Source organism: Phaethon aethereus, assembly GCF_964289735.1.
Source record: "Phaethon aethereus genome assembly, chromosome: 3".
In the NCBI taxonomy this organism is placed as follows: Eukaryota; Metazoa; Chordata; class Aves; order Phaethontiformes; family Phaethontidae; genus Phaethon; species Phaethon aethereus.
Window position 1 is genome coordinate 52,723,517 of NC_138576.1, and position 6,730 is coordinate 52,730,246.

Genomic DNA, 6,730 nt, shown 5'->3' on the forward strand with positions numbered 1-6,730 from the left:
GCATGCATTACTGTATCTCGGATATCTCGACTGAATAGGGTTAAAATATCTGTAAGATATAAGTAAAGCAGCTCACAGGCTGTGTTATTTATGCTTCTTAAGATAAGCAACGCATTACTTGAAGACTGCATCAGGAGCCGTTTTTTCAGTAACACAGACCTTCCTGTGCGACATGGAATTCAGTCATCACCCACCCACACACTCCAGCACTAACGCATGCCAATTAAGGTGATAGGCGACACTCTTATGAGCTCATGCTGTGTCAGGTTCACAGAGGTGGCACTATCTTATGTCTACCGCAAATGTTTCCTTCAAAATTCAGGCATCCAGATGTACTTATCAACATCATGTGTTGACCTGGTTTTGCTGAAGTGCTGGTGCTCAAAATCCCACTGAAGTTCAAATATTTTCCAAACATACAGCCACTTTATACCCCAAATCCTAAATAATTCAGACCTGGGCTTTTGCTGGAAGATCCTTTAGACTTGGGAAGAGAAATAAAAACGTAAAACAAATGAAAAAATACAGAAGGACATCTCTTAATTTTGCCACTCTTACAAATGCTATGTTTACCTTGTCCTTCACCGTTCTGTTGTCATTTTTCTTGGGTGTAAGCCTTACTGTACTCTAAGTGAAAACCTGAGCTTACTGCAAACCATGGGAGAAGCCACTGCTGCAGGCTTGCATGGTGTTTATCCTGTTTCTTATGATTGCTGGTCAAAACAGAATTACTAAATTATTATGCACACCTTACATGCAGGGCCGTGATACAGCGGATACCTGTGTCCTGGGTCTGCGGGTATGTGGGCACGTTTGCCATCCTTGTTTGACGCTGTTTGCTGTGCTTGGCAAGGGATTTCCTTGGTGTAGGGTTGCTGTTGGAGCTGATCTATGGAGCAGGTTGGTAAAAAGTCTGGGTTTTTTGTCGCCTTCTTCAGAAGCAGTTTTGCCCTGCCAGGATGTTCAGGTGAGGCATTTTCATCCATGCTGACCTATCTGTCCAGCAGCCTGTTACGAACCTTTCTGCCTTTGGTTGGTGTATTGCTGCACTGAGGAAGGCATTGTGCTAAATGGCGGAGATTACCGGTCCTCTGCTGTTCTTGGGCCAGCCAGGAAGACGAGATGCAGTTGAACTCACGGCAGATAGCAGTCCCGTGCATCTTTTGCTGCAGGATTGCTCACTGTTGACCTGTCTGGCTCAGAACGATGGGACTGCCCTGCCTTGTCCTGCCCTGCCGAGAGGAGACCCCAGCAGCACCTCTGCACCTTCTGCAGGAGCAAACAGCCTTCCATGAAACTCTGTGAGATGCCTGCCTTAAACATCATCCTCTCCCCAAACACACAAGCAAGGGAGGCCAAACTGAGTCCAGCCCATGGCTGTCACTACTGCCTGCAAGCTACCTAACTCAGGCTCTGCAGGCTTGTGACCAACCACACTGGCACGCCAAGTGCTGTTGCTCCACTAATGGAGACTTGTGGGGTGGGTAATACTGTAGTTTTTCTTGTGATTACTGGAAACGGCCGATACAAAGGTAAAATTATGCTTTTTGCTAAGCATGCAGTCCTGATTTCCCTTTGGGGGGTTTGTTGGCCTGTTACTAATACATTCAAAATTAGTATATATGAATCACTAGTTGCATATTTAATTTGGGGGGTTTCTGCCTCAGTAATAGTTAACTCTGAAAGAACAGAGTTCCTAAATTGCATTGAAGCCTTTGATGGTGCCTATGGAAAGTAGCATGACTATGCAGAGTTTCAAGAGTACTGTCCCGTTGGCAGGTATATAGCAATCAGTTGGACTATGGGTACATAGTGCCAACCCACCCTGGCAGGTATTGTAATCATAGAATCTTTGCATTGGAAGGGACCTTTAAAGGTCATCTAGTCCAACCCCCCTGCAATGAGCAGGGACACCTTCAACTAGATCAGGTTGCTCAGAGCCCCGTCCAACCTGACCTTGAGTGTTTCCAAGGGTGGGGCTTCTAGCACCTCTCTGGGCAACCTGTGCCAGTGTTTCACCACCCTCATTGTGAAACATTTCTTCCTTAGATCTGGTCTAAATCTACCCTCTTTCACTTTAAAACCATTACCCTTTGTCCTGTCACTACGGGCCCTGCTAAAATCACCCAATACTGTTGAACCCCAACTACCCCAGTCAGCTGTCGTTTGCTGACTGAGCAGTTGTTGAAGCATCTAGTGAAGATTTGCCCATCTTGCATTTTTCTCTGCATAATTAAAAAAAAAAAACACACTACCACTGCCAACTGAAAAACTCAAGCATCCGCAGCCCAGAATGGAAGAAAGCTTAGGTGGGGACTGTCAGGATGCTGGACATGGAGGTGCAGGTTTCTAACAGCAGATCTGCTTCTTTTTGTCACCAGCCGATGAACAGATGGTATCTGACGTTCCACAAAGCCCCTTTCCACTTTTCCTGGGATTTCTGATTCACGTGGCCCAACATGATAATTCAACTGTGGTAAAAACCTAACTCGGTGTTATTCTAATAGTATGACAAACATACTAAGAGAGGAGTATATGCATACTTTTTGCCTAGTCTGTTTCTAATACTTTGTCTTGCTTGTTTTATTACTGATGTATTCAGAGTTGCCATCAGTAAGTCAGTTTAATTGTTCTTAGTTTGTTTAATTTTCCACATAATTCCCTGGAAATACAGTGTGGACCATGTAAGGACAAAGGGAAAGGAAAAGAAGAAACTAAGGAAAATTTTGAATCTCAATCAAACCCATCTTATTGGGTGCAGACATTCTCCACAGCCCAGAAATCCCACAATAACATCACCTACAATAATGATAAATATTCTGTGCCATTCTCTTCCCAGATTTTTCCCTGATCAAACTACTGGATAAACAGACTCAGACGCTCGCAAGTCCAGGCTACGAAGACTGATGCTGGGCTTAAGGCTCTGCACTCCTTTTGGAGACTTTCTGTTTTCTTCCTCCACAGCTTACAAGGGCATTTCGTAGGATCGTGAACTCTCTGCTCAGCAAGAGAGGGACAACTCAGTGAAACCTCTTCCAACAGAGGCAGGATTTTAAGGAGGAGTTAGACCTGTCATCTGGTAGAGAATGCTGTTTCCTCAAAACTCTCATAATCTTTCCACAGCCTTGGTGAGCTTTTTAGGTATTTTTCCTTTTGCTCTCCCTTCTCTCCCCACAGATCACAGTCCTTTACAGTGGATAATACCAGGGGTGAGCAAGAGCTAACGTGCATCTCAGTGAGGCAGGGAGGAAAGGAAAAAGGCAAATAAGGGAAGAACTAGAGTTGTCTGAGTGAAAATAAAGGTTTGGCCCTCACTGAGGTGTATTTGAACAACCAAGCTGATGTACAAGGAAGAGTAGGTTGGTGGGGAGGCCGTAATGTAGTTGCTAGGAACTGCAGAAGAGCTGTGCATGAGCCTGGGCACACGCACATCGTTTGCTTTCACGTTGTCAGGCAAGCGGGTAGGTTGACATTACAAAGCCAGAGCACACCGTGTCACAGAGCCCCAGCTGAGCGTGTGAGCATGGGTCCAACATGCACAGAGACACGTGGAGTGAAGGGCTTGTGCTGCCGTGGCAGGGAGGAGGCTGGGTCACAGCACATGTAAAACAAGCAGCAAGCCTGCAGTTGAGACATACCCCATATCCACATGAAGCCTGACAGGAGTCACAGCAGTCATTTGGAAGATACATGTGCCAAGCCTAATTTGAATTTCCAAAGGTCACATTTGTCATTCTCAGCGTACCAGCATTCTCATTAACAAGTGCCTCCAGCTGGTCCTGTGCAATGGCCTCAGGACGTGCCCTTGTAACCAAGCAGTGCAGCACAGGGCTACCACCGAGGCCTCGGGCTCATCTACCCTGCTCTGCAGTTAAGGGGTGGCATAGGAGAGAGGGCTGCATGCCGGACACACTACTTAGGGGACTAGATTTTGACCTAGCAGGGATGTCTTGCTGGATGTTGCGTGAAACCCATAGAGCGGCTTTCTGAAGGTGTAGATTGATCTGTAGGACCACCTGACTGAAGTCCATCTTACCTGATGGCAGTGGCATCAAAGCCAGGTAGGCTGTAAACAGAGAGGAAGGCTTCCAGAGGTGAGTCAGCTCACCTGTCTTAGGGTAGAATGAGTTACCTCATCCTCAGAGACTTACCTCTCTGCAAGTGCTTATTTCTTTCCCCTGTGCCACCTTGGAGGAACCTACACAACTGGCTTAGCCAAGACACCTGCATTTAAAAAACTAAAATTAGATGAGACCCTTGGTAGCCTTTACAAAACCTGCCAGAGCTGTGAGGTAAGTGACCAGAGCTATAACATTACACTTGACAGTGGGTCCCTTACAAAATTATTTTATGGCTTTAACCTCTGTCTTAACCACTCCAGACACAGGTATGTACGGCTCTGGTACAACACTTCTCTAAAATAAGGGCATATGCCACTCCAGGGCTACCCCATGTTGTCAGGCATACTGGGGACTTCTGATCTATCACCAGCCAGTGCAGAGAACAGGCTGCTCGGGGTCAGCAGAACTTGTCAATCATCAGTGGCTTTGACCAAAACAGGACTTGTCTGTGCCTCCATCGCTGACAGGTTGTGGTCACTTCTCTACCTGTGTCCGGAGCCTCGTCCAGGGACCAGCTCTCCCTGAGTCCCCTGAGACTCGCAAAGCTTAGCTCTGCTTCTCCTCTGCCTGCTGCCAGCATATTCTCCATCTGCCACCTTGGCTTGGATCTCTGATGAACATTATGTTATGGAATGGCATTTCCAGTAACATTTATACCATTAAAGAATCCGCAGACCCATCTACTTCCCACTCATTAAATGCTCTTCCTTCAAAGGTTGGGTTTAGATAGAGTTAGTTTGCACTGCAGCCTGCTGAGCAAAAGCCACTTGCTCACCTTGGGGAGCATCACTCTGTCCTCAGCACAGAAAAGTGTCCACAGCCTGAAGACAAGGCTACCTGCTTTTTTGGTCAGAAGTAACTGGTCCCAACTGGAAATCTTCACTTATCTGCCATATAAATGCTACCTGACCCCTCAGCTACCTAACGTCTCCTGCTTTTGGATATTCAATACAGTATGTGTCCAGCAGATCACTGAATCTGCTGGTCTGCTTAAATCATCACCACTCATCTCCTCCATGCTACCATTTATTGAATGTTGGCTGCAGAGCATACTTGTGCTAGCACAAATACTGCATTGGGTTAGTTTTTTCCCAGATGGGCCCTTTACATTCTTTTTCTTACAACTTCTAACTTGCCAACATCCTTTTTGCCTGCTTTCATTCTACATATCTTTGCCATTGCTGATTTTATAAATTCTTCTGCACATCTCGAGTATCATGTGTCTGAGCACAGGGCCATGATTCCTGCTCCGAGCAATCACAAAACTGCCCTTGACCTTTCCAGCTCTGTAGCTGCAGATGTGAAGCTGGGAGGTTCAGTCAAGGATGTGTTTCTTGCTAATTCTTACTCTAGTCATTAGCTTGCTGCTTCACTGTTGTTTCTGGACTGCAGATTTGGGCTGACTTGGAAATAGATGTCTCTGTATCCCCTGATGTTTTCCTTCTGTTTAATTTTTTCTTTTCCGCAGCAGAGGCTCAGTGATTTGGCCATTAGCTGTGCCTGTAGAAATAGAGGCTGCAGCTTGTAACAGCAGTTAACACTCTTTCCATGCTCTCAACAGCTGAAATTGCAGCATGGCCCAAGTGCTGATGTCGCAGTCCCAAAATACCCTTCTAGAGACACTTCATCACATCCTCGTAAGAGAAAAGACTGTTCAGATAAAGCCTGAGGAGACATGAACGCAAAATGTTTCATTTCCCACTTGAACTTCATCAAAGGCTCACCTCTCGCAACTGCCTCAGCCCTCTCCCACCGCCACCTGGAATCTCCAAAAGCTCTTCACCCCCATGCACACACAGGTGGGCCTGCTTGTCTGCTCCTGCAGAAGGTGGAAAACGTTCCCAGATCCCACCTGTCTTCTCAACTGCGTGATTGTGTTTCAGACTGAGCGTCACTGGTCTCTGTGCGGCTGTCTGTCAACGCGTGGGCACAGGCGATGGAGATGGGCCGGCTTGGGCTGGCTTGTGTTTCGATCACAGCGGGAGGTATTTTGAAAGAGCATTGCATTTTCCATGGAATCCCCTGAAGCTTCTTCATTTATATTTTTTGTTAGAGGTTAAGTTTTTCAGTACAAAATAAAAATATCATTAAAACACCATCAGTACTACAAAGTGTTTGGTGCAGTATGAATTTTCTCAAAGGAACCGTTTAACTTGAGCTGATTATGAGATCAGTCTGTAACTCCTCTGAAAAATGTTTATCCTCAATGTAAGTGCTATGACTTTGGGAAGGATACACATGCATCACAAGTACCCCTATAAAGAAATTAACATGCTTTGATATTTGGATGTAATCAATATTTCCTCTATTTCTCAATTCCTTTATTTTACTGGCAAAAAAAAAAAAAAAAAAGATTTGCCAATGCTTTTCTTGTAATGCTGTCATTTCAGAGCATATGTTTACACTTGGCTTAGGACCATTTTGCATGTTGACCTGTTTGTAACTCAACAACCGTATGGCTGAGAGTGCAGGTAGGAAGTCTCCTATCTATGCCAAGAACTGGTCCCAGGGTTTTATATTCTCAGCCCTACCCTGCTTCAAGGGGCCGCAGTGCAGACTCATGCAAGGCACTTGCTCTTTGAATCCTAACTTCAAGACTGTAAACGTCT